The sequence below is a fragment of the Sphaerodactylus townsendi genome, linkage group LG02, assembly GCF_021028975.2.
Source record: "Sphaerodactylus townsendi isolate TG3544 linkage group LG02, MPM_Stown_v2.3, whole genome shotgun sequence".
In the NCBI taxonomy this organism is placed as follows: Eukaryota; Metazoa; Chordata; class Lepidosauria; order Squamata; family Sphaerodactylidae; genus Sphaerodactylus; species Sphaerodactylus townsendi.
In genome coordinates this window covers 111,165,290-111,183,646 of record NC_059426.1, presented here as the reverse complement: position 1 = coordinate 111,183,646, position 18,357 = coordinate 111,165,290, and the positions used below count along the sequence as shown (strand labels likewise).

General features: G+C 42.3%; 1 long non-coding RNA gene across 5 annotated transcripts in view; it reads left to right on the top strand.

The window, feature by feature from the left end:
• The window catches only part of LOC125425882, a 47,147-nt gene extending 29,630 nt beyond the window's left edge, over nucleotides 1-17,517 (top strand). For 2 of the 5 annotated variants that reach the window (XR_007243467.1, XR_007243466.1), the window contains exons 2-4: nucleotides 4,911-5,034; nucleotides 9,265-9,389; nucleotides 11,442-17,517. This is a non-coding gene — a long non-coding RNA (uncharacterized LOC125425882). Of the gene's footprint in view, nucleotides 1-2,841; nucleotides 3,223-4,910; nucleotides 5,035-9,264; nucleotides 9,390-11,441 lie in introns of those variants that run through there. The other 3 variants (XR_007243468.1, XR_007243469.1, XR_007243470.1) reach the window with 3 other exon arrangements.
• Nucleotides 17,518-18,357: the final 840 nt, after the last annotated feature.

Below are 18,357 nucleotides of genomic sequence, written 5' to 3'. Positions count from 1 at the left end.
CATAATACTTCAAAATTTTCCTGGGGAGAAGCAGGTACATTTTTTCCTCTTAAACTCATCATGCGCGTTACCAAAAGCCAGATGTCAGGAATGCTTAGACAGCCTGTGACAGAAACAGATGATTGACTGATTGTTAAATGTTCCAGGACCATACCACTTCAGACTATGGCTGGGGGATCACATTGAAGTATTAACTAAAGAGAGCCATAAGGTTGGTTTTTCTAAAAAAATGTTTGCATAGGAAGAAAGTTAAGACATAACAATTTGGCTTGTCATCTAGTTTTCACACACATAAACACACACACACACACACAGAATAACTGGAGTAACTACATAGAATTGAACTGCTATAGATGCAACATCTTTCACATGAGTTATTCTTCTTAATCTTCTCTCTAGGCTTCGTCAATACCCTAGAAATTTGGTAAAATTTGGATTTGAATTTATTCAGGCATAAAATTATTTGCATGCCAGAATAAGACAATGCGTCATGAGCCCGCCTCACCCTAAGCCTCTTAAGGAGGCCTCCAACCACAGGGAGTTCCCATGCGCAAGCTTGGCCTCCCCAAAAGGATGCACTCCTCTGTTGCAAGCAAGAGGAGCACATCTGTTCAGCAGCCGGTCAACACCCCTGGCTGACCCCAGCAACAACCCCAATCCCTATTGGGGAGGATGGAGAGGTACTGGGCCACCAGGGCGTTCGCCCTTTGTGGCCCCCAAACTGCTGGGGTGTCAGGCTCGAATTGCAGAGGCCTCTGCAGCATGCACCATGAGCCCTCCCCACCCCAAGCCTCTTAAGGAGGCCCCCAACCACGGGGAGGTCCTGAGTGCAAGCTTGGCCTCCCCACAAGTATGTGCTCCTCTGCCCAATCACTACAGAGCTGACCCACCCACCACACTTCCCAAGCCTTCAAACCAGCCAAATTCGGACAGGTGCACACCATCTGAGCGAAAGAGCACCTGCTCTTGAGTGGTTGTGCCTGGGTGTGGGATAACATTACCACCAAGCTCCCAGACCACCTGCGCTTCCCCCTTGCACACTTTTCAGCATGCCACAACCACTTTTTTCCAGCTCCCTTTTTTCAGCTCCATCCACAAGAGCCTTGGGAGGAGGCAGGACTAAATTAATTTAATGCCTTGTAGAAATTCCATCACCTCACGGAGGTTGGCCGCCATTCAAAAGGATGGTTCCAGGTCTTTCAAAGCTGGGAGGTCATTCTCGCTGAGGTGGATGTCAATCACTTGAGGCACACAAAACCTTTGAAGGGGGCCCCTGGATAGCGGGCAACAGAGACTCCCAGTACATACCCCGCTAGCCAAGCCAAACAATGTCCACATCCTTTCCAAGTTCCAAATCTGCATCCCAGGCAGATGAGAAAACATACTGGCCCACCCAGTGGACATTACTGTGCCTGATGATCCAAATCCGGGTCACCTGTTTTGCGGCTCTCCATAGACATTAAATAACAGGTGAAATTTCCTGTATATTTTGTAACCTAACAGCCTTAAAAGACCCACCGCCTGGATTTTGCACAGGGAAACAGCCAACGCAGGCAGCCAAAGTGGCGGCTGCAATCCTGAATGAAGGCCAAACTCACCAGGAGGAATGCCAAGCCTGCCAATGCCCATGTGTAATACTGCAGCCAGTTGAAGTAGGCCCTGGGGGGAGGGGCTACTACCCAGATGCACCAGGTATAACCCTTGCACTGGTGGGCACTCGCCATATAAGCCAGAATTATAGGAGCAGCTGTCGGGGGCCCTGAAATCCCTGGCATTGCCATACCACCACTAAAAGACCCTATCTGGGGAATAAAATAGGGAAAGGGGGCCACCTCCAGGGGTAGATTGGCTCACGTAAACTGAACCCGGGCATCTCATGGCCCAAAACGAGTGCACGGGTATACTACAACCTGGCCACGTCATTGCCAATGGCGGCACGGCGAAGCTTGGAGGTAATTGTGCAGCAACCAGCTAGGATGTCAATGAAACTGTGGAGGGAGTCCCCCCCTGTCCTGCCGTGGAGCCCCTGGCTCCTGAGCCCTTTGGACAGTGAGGGGAGGGTTCAGCGCTGGCTGTAAACCCAGCCCTGAAAGATACCACCTACTGCGGGGCCTGAAAAACCCCACCAGCCTGAATGCCCGGGGTTCCATTCACTACTTCCTCCCCTGCTGATGTTTGGGTGACTATGCGACCCCCGTTGAATTTCTTTGGTGCCAAATACTGACCGTACCACCTCCCGACAAGGAGAGGGGAGGGAAATGAGGGCGGGAAGAGTCCCCCAAATCCACAAGTACCAAAACTCTTCTGGCAAGCCTTCCCTTGCCCTCTGAATGGCATAGCTCCACTAAAAACAGCAAGCACTGGTTCAGTTTGCTCCAGGCATCAGAGAAGGCCGGAACAACTGTGTGCTGTCTAATATATAGGGAGCATTCTCCACCCCTTGTGTGCATCACACGATCAGGCTGGGTGTGGCTTGGTCGCCCAGCCGACCCAGGGCATGCATGCTCACTGCTCTGGAGCTCACCATGTGCCCTGCACCCTGTCGCAATTACGGCCTAGTTGATTCTAGTGCTGTTATTTCCTGAAACAGACTGACATAGTCTTATGTAGAAAATGCTGAGATTCAAAAGCCAAGAGAGGATGACAAGCAAAGAGTTATAGGATCCAACCACAGGGGAAATCACAATGGTCCTTCTCTTGTTTCATAAGATCAGACTTGGAGCAGGACTTCATTGACATTGGTTTTGCTTATTGTACCTTCTGCTTGTCAGTGGCACAGCACCAAGGGGGCAGGGGGCACGATGCACTGGGTGCACGCTGGAGCGGCGGCATGGCAGGGAGTGTGGCAGCGGCATTCTGGGGGCATGGTGTGGTGTTCTGGGTGTGTTCTGGAATGGGGCAGGCAAGGGCATGGGCATGACAGCAGCACAAGGTGCACGCTTGCCCCGGGTGCAGTTTCCTCTAGCTCTGGCCCTGCTGCTTGGGCAACATTTCTTCTGTGTTTTGTTTAGCTGTTGTATTTTTCAGCCACATCGTTTCTTAAACTGTTGTGTAATATTGTAGTCTATTAAACCATTCCTCTTTTCACTGCATAAAAAGTTACAGTTCCATAGCAGATAAAGAGATGTTTCAGGGAATGTTTGCAGCATTATCGACTACAACTGATTGTCTTGAATGTACTGTGGCCTTCCATCAAGATGAAAAGGGCTATATAAATGAGAGGTATTAATTTAAAATTATTTTGCTGTTTAGAAAATGGTTCGATGTATTTGGGACACCAACACCAGCTTTCTAAAGCCCTGCGAGATTAAAAGATATTATCTTTCTTCCTCTTGGTTGAAAATTACTTCTTAGATAAAAACTGCAGATTCAAGGAAAAAGTTTAAACTGTTAGTTTCTCCATATGAGGCTATACATCACCTTTTGATGGAATAGATCTAGCCTGGTACAGTGTATCAGCATTCTTTCTCTCTCTCTCTGTTTCCTTCACTTCTCTTTCTCATGCACTCTTTTCTCAATATATTGTGCAGGTACTTTTTTTAAGCTTGAACTGGAAATATTTCTTGCAGATAGGTATGCTTGCTGTACATTTGACATAGAGGGGCCAATTCAGTAGTAAAGGAAAGAAGACAAGCCATTGTTGCTGAAATAGGATCATTAATTTAAATTAAACTGCCATAGAATAAGTGAAATAAGGATTGTAGCTCAAGAGAATGAATGAGTATAAAGCTCATATATGGCTGAAAATTCTCAAATCATTAGAGATGTTCCCAAGACCATTTCTAATTCAGGCAGCTGACCAAAGTAGGTAGCAATTGAGCAAAACTGCAGTCTGATAAGTTGCATATTTTATTATATACATAAATTATACCATATAACTGTAGGGAACTTGGATATTACAGGGATTACTCCTTGTTTTACCTTAGAATATTAACATGGAAGGTATTTTTTTCTTCACCACATCTCCCTTCTGGGAATCAAACATGGTTATTAGCAATTACATATTTTAACTATCTTATGTGCTATAAATAGGGCTTCCCTTTAGAGAAGCTTCACATTGAAAGTAGGAAATGAAAGAATGAATAGTGATGAGACAGGAAGGGAACACCACAGACAATGGCAAAGGGAGCGGACAGCCATTATGCAGGTGGGCAGTGTCTCAAAGAATAATAAGAAAACAGGGAAGGAGAGGTAGAGGAGAAGTGTGAAGCAGCAGCAGAGGAGCAAGTGAAAGGGAAGTAGCAGAAGGAAGCAGAAAGGAGAAGGTGCCACGGCAAGCCTGAGCCAGGCAGGCACAGGTGGCAATGGCACTATAGCAAGCTATGCTGGCTGATGATGAGTAAGACAGCAGTGGGTGGGCGAGGAACCAACACAGCCAATTGAGCCCAGGTAGAGGAGGAAGAAGGGAGAAGGCAGCAGCAACTCTGATAAAAAATGAGAATATGAGGAGGGGTTGGAAAAGTGATGGAAAGGGTAGATAAGGGGGTATGGGTAGGGGAAGCAACAGAAGCAGGGGACAGAAAAGGAGGAAAAGTGCCCCAGGCAGGAGCAGAAGAAGAAAGTGAAAGCAAAGATCCAAAAGGGGGGGGGAGGATGCTGGGTGGCTGAGGAAGAATCAAGATAAAAGGATAGGAAAGAATTTCCCCCATCATCTGAGTCTTGGGGTTCCCCCATTTGTATTACTAAAAATATGAACATTCCCTACATTGAAGTTAAAACTTCTTGCCATTTTCTTTTGTCATTTACTTGTAGCATAAATAGCACAGAGGAACACAAAGTGTCTTTTAAAACATCACCTTCAAGATCTTGACATGACCCTAGTTCTGAACAACTGTTTGTAGTTTTTATTTTGCTTTTATAACTGCCTTCCTTGTTTATTTTTTCGTTTTCCTTCCTCTCCTGTTTGCCAGTGGGAAAACGGATGCACTGCAACCTCTTAAATAGCTGAGAAAGAAACAGCATAGATATGACTTCTCCATTACCCTTTGAGTGACATCTGGATGCTTTCTTGCCCTTTCCTGAACCTCAAGGCAGGTAATGGCTTGTATCCCACCTCTTTATTGAGCATAATATGAAACCTTCCTTCATTCTTAGCAGGCTTTGATGTAAGTGGCTCTTCCACCGTATGAACCAGACCACCACCAGACATCTTATTATGATTTCTGACATAGACCTCAGTAAACCTTTATATTTTCCAGGTGTCATGCTCTTTCACTTATCTTCAGGTTGGTGAAATAAATGCAGGGTACTTAAAGTACTAGCCACTGAAACAGACTATATTGTTCTGGACAAAAGAAGGGGCATGACCACAAACTGGACTTCTTTCATTATGTTTTGTTAAATCTTGGTTTTCAGCAAAGTGCCTCCAATCTGGCTAAATGTGGAGAAGTTCTTTTGAGTTACATAACACTTTGTTATTTCAAAACTAGCATACACAAAAAAAACTTCAAGTAATACTAAAATAATACTAAAAATAATAGCATACTAAAAACAGCATTAAAAACATTAAACTGTCAAATTAAAAAAAGAAACATGTTAGAATAAAATGCATAACTTGTTTTGTGAAGGCAAGAATATTTATTTTTATTTATTAAAAAAAGGCAAGTGCGACCTGCAACAAAACATTGCATATTGTGTGCCACAAGTTGGAATGAGAAGGATTCTTTTCTCCTGCTTTCAAGGGTCTGTAGCCACGAGCACAGTTGTTGTTGTTGTTTAGCTGTCGAGACTGTGTCCTAGAGATAGGTGAATGGGACTGAGGAATCCTCCCTACCCCTCTGCTCCAGTGTTGCTTCTCTCCACAGTCTGACTGGTTTGAAGCTGATGGGAAAGTTTTAAAAGGGGCTGTTGAGCTGGCAACCACAGAGCCTTGAGAATGAGAAACTATTCCTCTTCTCTAGGAACCTGCTTGAGGCAGCTTACAGTTAAAATCACAGCATTAAAACACAAGCCACTGGCCATAAGCATTATAAAAAGCTACCCATAAGATAAGCCATTTATTAAAATCCTTGGTAAAGAATGTATTTTAGCCCAGAACCTAGACATTAGGCAAGCCTCAAGTGAGCGGGCATTGTTACCTGAAAAGGTAGGGTCTATCCCCTTTTAGGATGGTAAATTAGCAGGTAACAGGCCTTATATTACAAGAGGGGGGTAACCAAGATATTTGTGACCTAGGTTTGCAGGGGTCTTTCCCTTAGGAAACTGCAGGAGGCCAGAAAAAAAGTTGAACCATTTTTACTGAAAAAGTAAAATAATATAAATTACACACACAAATGGTAAATAAATGCACCCAGAGTTTGGGGGAGACTAGGGTTGAGCAATACTGGAAATAGTTGGTAAAATTAAGATGTGGGTTTATCTGGGCATAAAATTATCTGTATACCTGAATAAGATAAATATCATATTTGGTATACCTGAATATATACCCAAATATATTTGGTATACCCGAAAAAAACATCAAAAATACAAAAAAAATCAGATGGACCTGAATTTTTTGGGATACCCGAATATATTCAGGTATCCCGAAAAATTCGAGTCCGTCTGATTGTTTGGCTCATTCTGCACTTGCAGAATAATGCACTTTCAAACTGCTTTCAGTGCTCTTTGAAGCTGTGCGGAATAGCAAAATCCACTTGCAAACAGTTGTGAAAGTGGTTTGAAAACACATTATTTTGCGTGTGCAGAAGGGGCCTTTGTGTATTTTTTGTGTTTTGGGGGTTTTTGGCCTGCTGGGGGTGCCTAGTGGCACCAAAATTTCAAGGTATCTTTCAGAGAATGTCCTCATGGTAACATCTGAGCTTAGTGATGTTTAGTTCAGGGGGTCCCAAGTTATGGACCCCCAAAGGGGGTGCCCCATCTCCCATTGTTTCCAATGGGAGCTAACAGGAGATGGAGCTACCCCTTTGAGGGTTCATAATTTTGGACCCCCTGAACCAAACTTCTGTCATGATATATAAAAAAGAGAATAAAGGTTCATAAAAAAGGTAATTTCAAGTTAGCAGAAGTTTGCAAAACCCACAGGCTGGAGACAGTCAGTCTAGGGGCGAAGGAGCAGTTAAACTTTAACATGGTTGGTGAATTCAACTGTGACTCTCTAGACCAATGAGAGGCTGATGCCAGGATGGGAAAAAAGTATCCTGTTGGATGTATGTATTTTATATGCTATGCTAAGTTGAGATAGAGGTAGAGACTGAATTAAGTTCTGTGTGTGTTGGACTTTGTTATTGCTGAAGAGTTCTGTATAGTCTTATAGTCTTGTATAGAATAGACTTGTGCAACCTTGCAACTGCTAAAGTAAAACCTTCCTAGAAAGAACATCTTGTGTGGAGAGTATTATTTTCCAAGTGTGTTAGAAGGTTGCAACGAGTGCAAGAAGTCTAAAGACTTCTCATCTTACCAGAGTAGCTCCACTTTAAACTCTGCAGATAACTTCACCAAACTTGGGTAGTATCATCAAGAGAGTCTCCTGAAGACATCCTGAAATTGTGGTGCTAGCTTTAAAAATGTGCACCCCAAAGACCCCCCACCCCAGAAATTCCCCACTGGCTGCAATGCAACCACTTCAGAACACAGAATCTCCCAACTCTTCAGCAAGTTCTGTGGTGGGAAAATGGAGCAGGAAGGGTGTGATAGGATTAGCAAGGAAAGAATAGCTGGTAGGAAAAACTGATTGTATTAGGCTTGTGGATGCTTAGCATACCTTTGTGTGAACCAGAGAGCAGGTGTGCTGGTATCAGGTCTGTGGCCATTTTCAATGGCTGTGGTCATCATCTTCTAAACAGCAATACTGAGGCACCAGGAGATGTGCAGCTGGCAAGTATGCATACTCATGAGGGACTTGTCCAGACAGATTCTTCCTATTGACACCAAAGCTCAAGCCCAGGATATTGCACCCATCTTGGCTTGTACTGTCCATGGCATCTCTGGAGGTACAGCATTGTCCTAAAAACAGGGGCACCCTGTTCTATCATAGGTCTGTCTGGAAACAGCATTCTAACATCAAAAAAAATGCCACCACAAAATATACTATGTTACTAGTCACAACTCACTTCACATCTGAAAGTGCAGGCAAAGAAATCAGAGCTTAAGAGAAAGATCTTAATTGGCAGGCTGAATAGCATGGGAAGAGATGGGCCTTCAGGTTCCCTTGCTTGAACCTTAAAGTTTTTAACAGAACCACAAAAAACTTTGAATTGCACCCGGAAATAGATGGGTAACTGGTGGAGATCTTTCAGCACAGGAAATGATATGATCTCTGTAACCAAAAATTGACAGTTGCCAGGTCACCTATGGTTCCCATTCAGCAGTATTTATTCATAGGCAACCAGTCACTTGAAACATTTTGTAGTCCTGATAGGGTTGGTCAATACCAGCCAGATTTGTTCCAATTCGGATTCAGCCCACATTCGGATCAATGGGTTTGGATTGGCCGAATTCTGAACCTTGCAGATTTGGACTGGGCCGAATCTGTGGGAAAATCGGGAATTTTGGGTGTTTTTTTTATTTTTTGGGGGTGTTTTTCACATTTCAGCCTGCAGGGGGCGTATTTTTGACATATTGGCACCAAAATTTCAGGGTGTCATCAGGAGACTGTCCTTATGCTACCCCCCAAGTTTGGTGAAGTTTGGATCATGGAGGCCAAAGTTATGGACCCTCAAAGGGGGTGCCCCATCCCCCATTGTTTCCAATGGGAGCTAATAGGAGATGTGGCTACACCTTTGAGGGTCCATACCTTTGGCCCCCATGATCCAAACTTCACCAAACTTGGGGAACATCATCAGGAGAGTCTCCAGGTGATACCCTGAAAGTTTGGTGCTGCTAGCTTTACAAATTCTGGTTTGTGTTTTTCACTGCTCACTCACTCCAGCAGGCTTCATGTGGAGGAGGGGTGAAAAACACAAACCAGAATTTTTAAAGCTAGCAGCACCAAACTTTCAGGGTATCACCTGGAGACTGTCCTTATGACACCCCCCCAGGTTTGGTGAAGTTTGATTAATGAGGGCCAAAGTTATGGACCCTCAAAAGGGTAGCCCCCATCTCCTATTAGCACCCATTGGAAATAATGGGGGGGGATGGGGCCACTACATCTAAAGCGTGAAATTCTTTGATGTAAGTAAAGGAAGAGTCCAAGGGGGGGGATTCCTGAGGCACAGTTGTTAGATCAGGTAAATGTATTATAGTTAAAGTTCTGTAAAAATGTGCTTTGGAATGGACAACATTTCAAAACTAGCAGGAGATTCTTAGGTTGTTCTTCTACTTTTTCAGCAGTTTTCAACAGTACCTGCACCATACAGCACCCAAGCCTTGTACTGGCTGGCCTACTGCAACTCCAGTCATTCAGTCAGTCAGTCAGTCGGTGACCTAGGATGTGTCAGCAGGATCGACGCTGGGTAAGTGGAGTTGGGCTTTTGGAGGGGATGGGAGGCTTTTTTTGGGTTGTGGAATTTTGGGGGGGCAAGTGGAATTGTTTTCCTTCCCTTTTTGCTGGGGTTTTAATTTTTCCCCATTTTTTTTCTTTTTTGAACTTTGAGTGTGGAGGGAGGGGGAGTCTTGGGGTTGAGTGTTTTTTGGGGGGTGGGAGTGGGCCCTTGCCAGGGTGGTGGGTGCTGGGATTGTTTTGTGTGTTTTATTTTCCTTCTGCCTTGTGTCCCCCCCACTTTTTTGTACTATCATCTGCTGCCTTGGACTGGAGGGGAATTGGGAAGGTCCTGCTCCCAGTCAGCACTGCAGCCGGCCACTTAGCAGCCCTCCTCCAAACCCTCACCAGTCCAAGGCAGCAGATGATAGTAAAAAAGCAGGAGGGGGGAGGAACGCGAGCCGAGCAACGTGATCCTTCTTGGCTGCTGGAAGGGAAAAAAACTCCTTCCAGCAGCCAAGAAGGATCACGTTGCTCAGCTTGCGTTCCTCCCCCCTGCTTTTTTTTTCTGCCTCAGAGCAGCAGCTCCTCCGAAACCATGGGTTTCAGAGAGAGCGAGTTTCGGGAAGCCTGGGGTCGGGAAAGCATGCCCGAAAATTGCCCAAAACTCGTTGAGCTCGGCCAGAACGTGGTTCTGGTGGCTCCGGATCGCCAAGCCTAGTCTTGAATGTGGTTCTTATCCTCATTGATCCAGCTTGTTTTGGGTTTAAATTAGCATTATCACATGGAATGGGATGTGTATTAGGAAGCGCATCTTCTGTTGACAGAAGAGGAGGGGACAGTTTTGCTTCCTTTGCATAACCCTTTTCAGCCTGACCAGTATGGCTGTTAACTCATGCAGCTACTGTTATCCCAGGAACAATTCCTTGGTGTTGAAAAGGACTGCTCAGAGAATATTAGAAAGAAAATTGTCCAGATGTATGGCATTTCTAAAATGAATTAAAACTTTGGGGGATATAGAGAAATGACTAGCAAATGACTACCAAGCATTTTTTCAGGTCTTTTCAAGCAGGCCATCTCACCAAACTACCCAAATAACAGCTTGTTCATTTAGTTTGAGCCTCACACAATAGCAAAGACAAAAAAGTATAAATATTATTCCTCTATCAAATGTTGAAGCATATTAACCAAGAAGCAGTTGGGGAGATTCTGAATCATTATTTCAAAAAGAAAGCTCTCTCTTTCACTTGCTCCATCCTTCCCCTCCCTCTCATGCACACAAACACACCATTCACAGAGCAGATATAATATGCATATTTTATTGCTTTTTGTTTTGTCTATAAAGTATGAAAAACAAAATGATTTAACAGAAATTTAAAACTACTTTTACATTCCAAAATACAACAGATATTGCTTCATGCTATGTAATCAGAGTTACTGGGCAGGATATTTTTATTTAGGCAATTTTCAGGCCTCTCCAGATCTCAGAATAGAAAATCGAAAAAATGACATTCAGTGTCATCTAAGAAATAGACTATAGGAGGATATTTGTCAACTGGAGGCATGTGTGACTATAGATATGTAACCGTATCTTGGCAGCACTTGATCATTTCCAGTTTTGTCGAAGGCTTTCATGGCCGGATTCAACTGGTTCTGGTGGGTTTTCTGGGCTGGAACTTAAAGATGTGGTTGATAGTATTGTATTGTGGGTGGGGTTTATCAGTCCAGGGAGTGATTCACATTTTCATGCTCTGTAGCAGCAGCAGTATTGGTGAATGCAAATCCTGTGTTTGGGTGGAGTCCATTGTTCATGAACTTAGCATGCCCTTGGGGTTTGCTTTTGGTGTTTTGAAGTACTGGTAGCCAAGCTTTGTTAATTCTCAGAGTCTCTTCTTTCCTGTTGAAGTTGTCTTGGTGTTTGTGAATTTCAATGGCCTCCCTGTGCAGTCTGACAATACAATAAAATACTATCAACTATCAACCACATCTTTGCATAACAAGTTCCACCCAAACACGTACTGATTGGTTCCCCACCCTGGGACATGGATAATATATACCCCAAACATTCCCTTCTCTCTGGACACAGTGTGTAACAGACTTCCCCCTGTGATACACCCCTGAAGATGCCAGCCACAGATGCAGGCGAAACATTAGGAACAAGATCCACCAGACCATCGTCACACAGCCCAGAAAATCCACCAGAACCATATCCAGTTTTGTTTACTATGACTATTTCCTTCTGCTATCCTCCATGGTGCTCATCTGTAATACATTTCAAGTAGATGGGATCTCTGTTTACTGAAACAAGATATAAATTTCTCAGAATGGCATAACAAATATTTTAGACTGAATGGTGTTCCAGTTTAAAAAAATCTATTTTCTTATCTCCTTAACTGAAACCATGCATGACTTAATGTAGGTAGATGAAATACTCTTTATTGCATTCAGGTGAACTTTCCCTTCCCCTTTCCACAATAGACACCTTGTCAGGTAGATAGGGCTGAGAGAGTTCTGAGAGATCTGTCTGGCCCAAGGTCACTCAGCAGGCTCCATGTGGAAAAGTGGGGAATTAAACCTGGTTCTCCAAATTAGAGTCCGCCTCTTCTAACTATTACACCACACTACCTCCAGAGATGTGGTGCTGCTGCTGCTACTACAATTAATAATAACATACATCTCTAGTAGTAGTAGTAGTAGAAGTAGTAGAAGTAGTAGTGTACTATTTCTAAATAACAACTAGATAAAATGTTCGAATCTTACCTATTCTGTACAGAAGGCTTTCTATACAAATACAGTTTTCAGAAGTGAACATTCTCAAATGGTGGCTTTTTAATAGTCCCAGTGCAGTTAAGAAAATGAACAGACATGAAAGATCATACAAAGATATTCCTACTCAATCGTCAATGTTATTCTCTCTCTGTATGGGTAGAAGCCACGTTTTTTGCTTAATGTCTAACAAAAACAAATCTATGGTTCTAAAAGAAGAGTTCAAAGTTTTATTGAAGCTCCCACTGAAGTTGATTTTGTGATGAATTTTTTCCTTTTTGGTTTTAATCTATATCTCCACTTTAAATCTTTAGGTAACATTTTGCTTCTTTTATCATCACTTCATGTCTGTGCCTCTTGGGCTTTGCACAGAACTCCTTCCCCCCCACCTTTTTTTCTTCCTTTTCTGAGAGGTTTTGTTATCACTGAAGAGATAGCATCAGATGCTCAGGCATATTTGAGCTCCCTTAGAAATGTGTTTTTTGTCAGCCCCTGAATATATTTGGCAGCAAAGAAGAACAACACAGAAGGCCTCATTTAATGAAAACATCCTCCATTAGCCTTTTGCAGAAAATATATATGGAAAATAATACATTCTGAATTTAAACAGTGCATGAAAAGAACCCCTTTTGCAGGCATAGGGACTATCTGGTTAGAAAGAGTTCGTTGTTTTGAATTACTGAATAATTCTTATTTTCTTCTTCTCCTTGTATGAGTTATATTTAGCAGGAAAGCATGGAAGGAGATGTGGCCACCTTGTTCTTAGGTCAGCCAAGCAAATGTATTTTGTTAGCATGTAAAAAGGCATATCAGTGAAGCATATTAGATCCCATTTTGCAGTAGTTCTAAGGGAAAGCCTCAAGGGAAGAGCTATGCCTTTTATGACTCCAAAGAAACATGCATGCTGACTGCTTTTAGAATGGGATGGGGGGGGGGGAGGAGATTATGATGTCATTTAGACTTGGAAAGAAAGAGAGGCTGAAGTAGCTATAATGTTATGCTTCCCTGGCAATGGGCTGAAACTGGTGTCATTCTGCATAAGCATGCACTACTAAATACTTACATAGTTCTTCACTTGGGATAAATTACCATTCACAGCAAGAGAAGGAAGGTTTGTATGGAATGCTATCTTGTGGTAAAAGATGAATGGAAAGATAGGCAAGCAAAATTCTATTCCAAGTCACTGATTTATATTTGTGAAAATGCTACCTTTGTTTTTAGGGATATATGAACCTACACATTTTCAGTTACTCTGGGGGTCTTTAATGTCTGTGGAACACTGCTCCCAAAGCTCCCCTGCCCCAATCCAAAATTGAGTGTTTTGCTGCCCTTATGGTCATTTTCATGATTGCTTTTTTTACTGTCCTTTTTAGCAGTTTTATGTCATCTTAAAAGACACGATTAAAATGTGTTTACATGACATATTTTAAGTGTTTGAACTTCTTTTCCTGCTTCCCAGAGTTATATATGGCATGAAATTATCCTCTTTTGTTTATATTTCCCAACCTATGACAAACTGGACTTCCCATTATATTGTTTCTATTTAAAATTACCTAATCTTAGTGCTTGTACATATTATTTAAATAATGAAAATGGACTCTTCTTTTCCCATAAAAGTGGAATGTTTCTATGCCAATCTTCTTTTTAAAAATAACCCCTTTTAAACTTCTAACAGCCTATTTGTTTTTGGATATCAATCTAGTTCAATTCAGAACATTTTTAGTAGTTTCTGGTTGGCAACTTTTTGAAGAACATTTATTTTCTAGGCAGGCATGAGAGGTTTTACTTGATTAACATGACAAACACAAAGACCAGAGAGACCAGGGAAGGTCTGTCACTGCAGTCACACCTATAGACAATCTTCCTGCAATGCCAGAGGCTACCCTGCTAGAACTTCTAAAGACGACCTCACCATTGGCCCCTGAGAGATCTACCAAGTCTCCACTGAACTGGATAAAAACTCATACTGCCCAGAACCCACTTCCAATTTACAAGAATGAAATTATGCCTTCAAAATCTCACTTTTAAGAAAGTCCCATTGATCATGCACTCCCTCCTTTCTCTCCATTCTGTTTGGTGGGGGCCTGTGCCTTTAAGAGGATGTGCTAATGGGTGTGGCATGACTAGCAGGGAAGATCCTTATAGCTGCTACTTTTTGATTGATTGGTTTCCTGTGTCCATTCCAACTACCTCATTATGCCGCTATGATGTGCTCAATTGTGCAGTTGCTAGGATTTCTGGCATGGCTGTGACCAATGTGTCCTCCCCTTGCTCCATCGGATTGCTTTCCTGGTCCCTGGACTTAGTGGGTCTCTTCTAGGGGAAGAGACCAGTGGTGCAGCTGCAGCTTCAGCCATCCACCTCCACTTTGGCAGTGCTCAAGATTAAGACCTTTCCACACCCGCACAGAACCGAGCCTCCACCGGCATAATTTATGCAGGCGGAGGCTCGGGGGCCGTTTGCACACTAGCGTGCGAGCGGCTGGCACTTCTCCCTCAGCCGAAGAGGCGGCTCCATGCCTCCAGGGGTTAGAGAGCACATGGGAGGGTCTCTGCAGCCCTCCAGAGTGACGCTGGACAGTGAGTGGAGGGGAGGGGGAAAGAAGCGTATTCCCGCCGGTGCTGTTCGCACCGCACCGATGGGAAGACAGTGCTTTGGAAAAATCTCGCTTCACGCCGCTCCCAGGTGGCCAAGACAGCGCTGCTGCAATGCGAACAGCAACCCAGGGACCACGTTTTTGCTGTCCCTGGACCGCTGTGTTACACTTGTGCAGAAAGGGCCAAAGTCAAGTGTGTAGGTGGAAAATACAACACCATAAAGGAATTTTTCTCTCGAAACCAATACAATGACTTTTCTGTTCCCCAAACAAACTAAAATCAGGAGCCTTGCACTTGGCCAGAACAGAGTGTAAGACCCACAGATGAATGAATAATAGTTCAAAAATGATTTAATAATATTGAAAGTTTAGGACTCTGACTCCTCCCATGAAGTCTAACTATTGAAGAATACTTGTGATGTTGGAAACAATTAGAGATTATTGAGGAGCTTATGGACACCAACTCTTCCTTGCTTGCTTCCAAGAAAGTCTAGTCCAGTTATTCTTCTTCTGAGTTCTCCCAGTATCCTGTAACTGAACTCTGTTTGTCCTACAATCCTGTTGAAACTTGCTTAATCTGAGTTCTAAGGATCTCTAACACCTTAAATGTCTGAAATATTTCTGTCTCCAGCCTTCCCCAGACACCTGAAGCTAAAACAAACTGAAAAAGGGGACTGCTAACTAATAAAAAATGCTGTATTGCTCCTTGCCTATAGAGGGCTTTTTAAAGGGACAGGGTCTAACTAAGGTTCCTTCCCACAGAATACTATACAAAAAACCTAAGCCCATTCTAACTAAGGGTATAACTGAGGCTTAAATAAATAAAATAGCAAAAGTGTCACTAGGGGGATGACAATGACAGTATTTTAAAATTAGAGGCTCATGAACAAGTTAATATTATTCCTGAATTCATTGTTAGAAAAATGAAAATCAAGCATGTTTGCTCAGAGGATAGAAAACTTCAGCTCTGAGCACATAATATGGATCTCATTCTAGTTATAGGTGTTTGTGAACTGGAAACTACACACAAGGGAAATATTGTAATGATTCAGTTTGTAATTGGTTCAGGAAAAGAAGTGTCTATTATTGAATTAACAGCATACAAAACACTCAGTTTAATTCCAATAGTATATGATGCTCAACAGAAAGTCATAAGTTCTACAGATTCATAATTACAAGATGTCTTTCAAGTTGTTGACTCAATACCAAAAGAACTGATTAAGCTAACTGTCTTACTTAACTGAATGAGAAACTGAACAGTTAGATTTTTTTCAGGTTTCACTGAGCGAACTGTACCGCCAAGAGGCAAAAATTTTTTTTTTAGAACTGAGGGATTTGGAGGTAATAAGCATGCAAATGATGAAGGAAAACAGTTTTATTGAAATCTCGACAGTAATATACATCAAAGAAATCAACATAAAAAACAGAGAATATAACCTCGTGCCCTTCCAGTTGATTGGGAACCCTGAAAAATGACAGCTGGCAGATTTCTACAATGACAGGAGGTGGGGAAGGCTCAATTGCCCAGAAGAGATGGCTTGTTTTAAAGTATGCATGCCTATTTGCATGATTAGGCTGCTTCTAGAAGGTGTGGGAGGCTCAATTGCACTGCAGAAATGACTCATTCTACATCATGAGCACACCCTTCCCTGGTTTATGCTACTGATAGGAGCTAGAGGAGGCTCAATTGCACAGAAGAGTTGGCTTGTTCTGCAACACAAGTGGCTGATTCCCCCAATTGGGCTACTGCTATGAGGGGAGGGGAGGGGAGGGGAGGCTCAATTGCCCAGCAAAGAGGACTTGTTCTGCAGCACACACTCCCCATTCTTTTGCTAAGAGGAGACAGGTCTTGTTCTGCAGTGCACATGGCTAGTTCTCCCAATTGGGCTGCTGCCAGGAGCTAGGGAAGGCTTCATTAGCTGGAAGTGATTGCATGTTCTGCAGTGCATGGAACAGTTGCCCCAGATAGGGCTGCCACTAGGAGGTGGGGGAAGCTCAATTGCCCAGCATTTTACATCATGCATTGGAGGGGACATGTAAATTGGAATCACATTCACACTTATTTTCATATATGATTACAGCGGCTAGGATAACTTTAGCAAAACTATGGAAGACAGACAAACTGCCACTTAGGGAAGACTGGGAAACTAAAGTATCATACTACGTGAATATGGACAGGTTACTGAACCAACTGAAAGAACTTTCTTCAGATGACTACAAAGCAAAATGGGAACCCTGGTTTCAGTACTTATCCAAAACTACTAAGATCACGTTAATCCAATTGAATACTGATGTTATAATTATGAATGTTATCTACAAAGAATCAGTGAGAATTACATAAGTCTTCTTAGATCTGATGTTAACTATAGATATTAAATCTTTTAAACAATCTTTGTATTTGATATTATAAACGGCTTAGCTATAGTAATATGTATGTAAGATGGTTCAGGAAGGTGGAAAGTTCTGTAGGGGGAGTCTGGGAAAAGGGAGGGGGAGGGGATGGGTGTTAGGTCTATTTTTCTTAAATTGTAAAGTAATCTCTTGTCTCCCTTTCATTCTGGTTGGTGGAAATAGTTCAATTGGATGATGGAGTTCACATAGAAAATGAACCCAAGTGGGTTCATAACATATGTTTATACAAACTTTACTGTATTTCTTAATTGCCTCCTTTGTATTTTTGTTATAATTGCTATTGTTTATTCATCTGCTTTAATTTCGTTATTTGAACTATTGTCACTAAATAAGTCATGACGCACGTGTATTGCTTTACATTAGCATGAAAAATTCTTTACTTTTTTAATGGATGTGTATGTTATTAAAATCAAATAAATAATGTTTTTTAAAAAGAAAATACTGCGATTTAAACTTGCAGTTATGTGTAACACATTTTGTTTTGGTGGAAAGGGACATACAGAAATAAGATGTCCTCAAGACCTTTCCTTTCCATAGGTCCCATTATGACTGAACTATCTTTAACAAAGAAAGTATACAATTGCCTCTGTCATACAATTTGTTTTTCCCCCTAGTTTCATGTATGATAAAGTTGCTGGATTTGTCTGGAATGGAGAATGGCTCTCCATTGTTACTAAGACAGATCATCTTATAAAATGGGGACCATATTTGTTATACTGAAGCTCTGCCTGCATATAAGTCATTCACTCATTCTTCTCTCTGCAGCATATTGGATTAATAGTTCTGTCATCTGAGTCTCAGAAAATTGCTTACTGTAAGCTTTGTCAGCTGAAGTTCTAACCTTATGATTCTAGCTAGCCATGTGGATAGATATTCAAATAATCAATGTAACTGTCAGGTCTATAAAACTTGTTCAACGGTAATGGCCAGTTAAACCCCATTGACCTTGACACTTAATTTTTCTCCATTTAAATTAATAAACACAAGTGCTGACATCCCAGATATTCAGACAGTCAACACACTGTGGCAGCAGTGAAAAGTTCATACAATCCTGAAAGATATTACATGGAGCAGGAGAACCACAAAGCTTGAGATTCACATATATAACACAATGTTTCAAACTCTGTCAAAGGTTTCAAAGTTTCCTTTTGATCATCTTAGATTGCCGGACAACAGTGTTTAAATTGCAGTCTCTCTGCATCTAGCTGAAGTTAATTGTAAAGTGGAA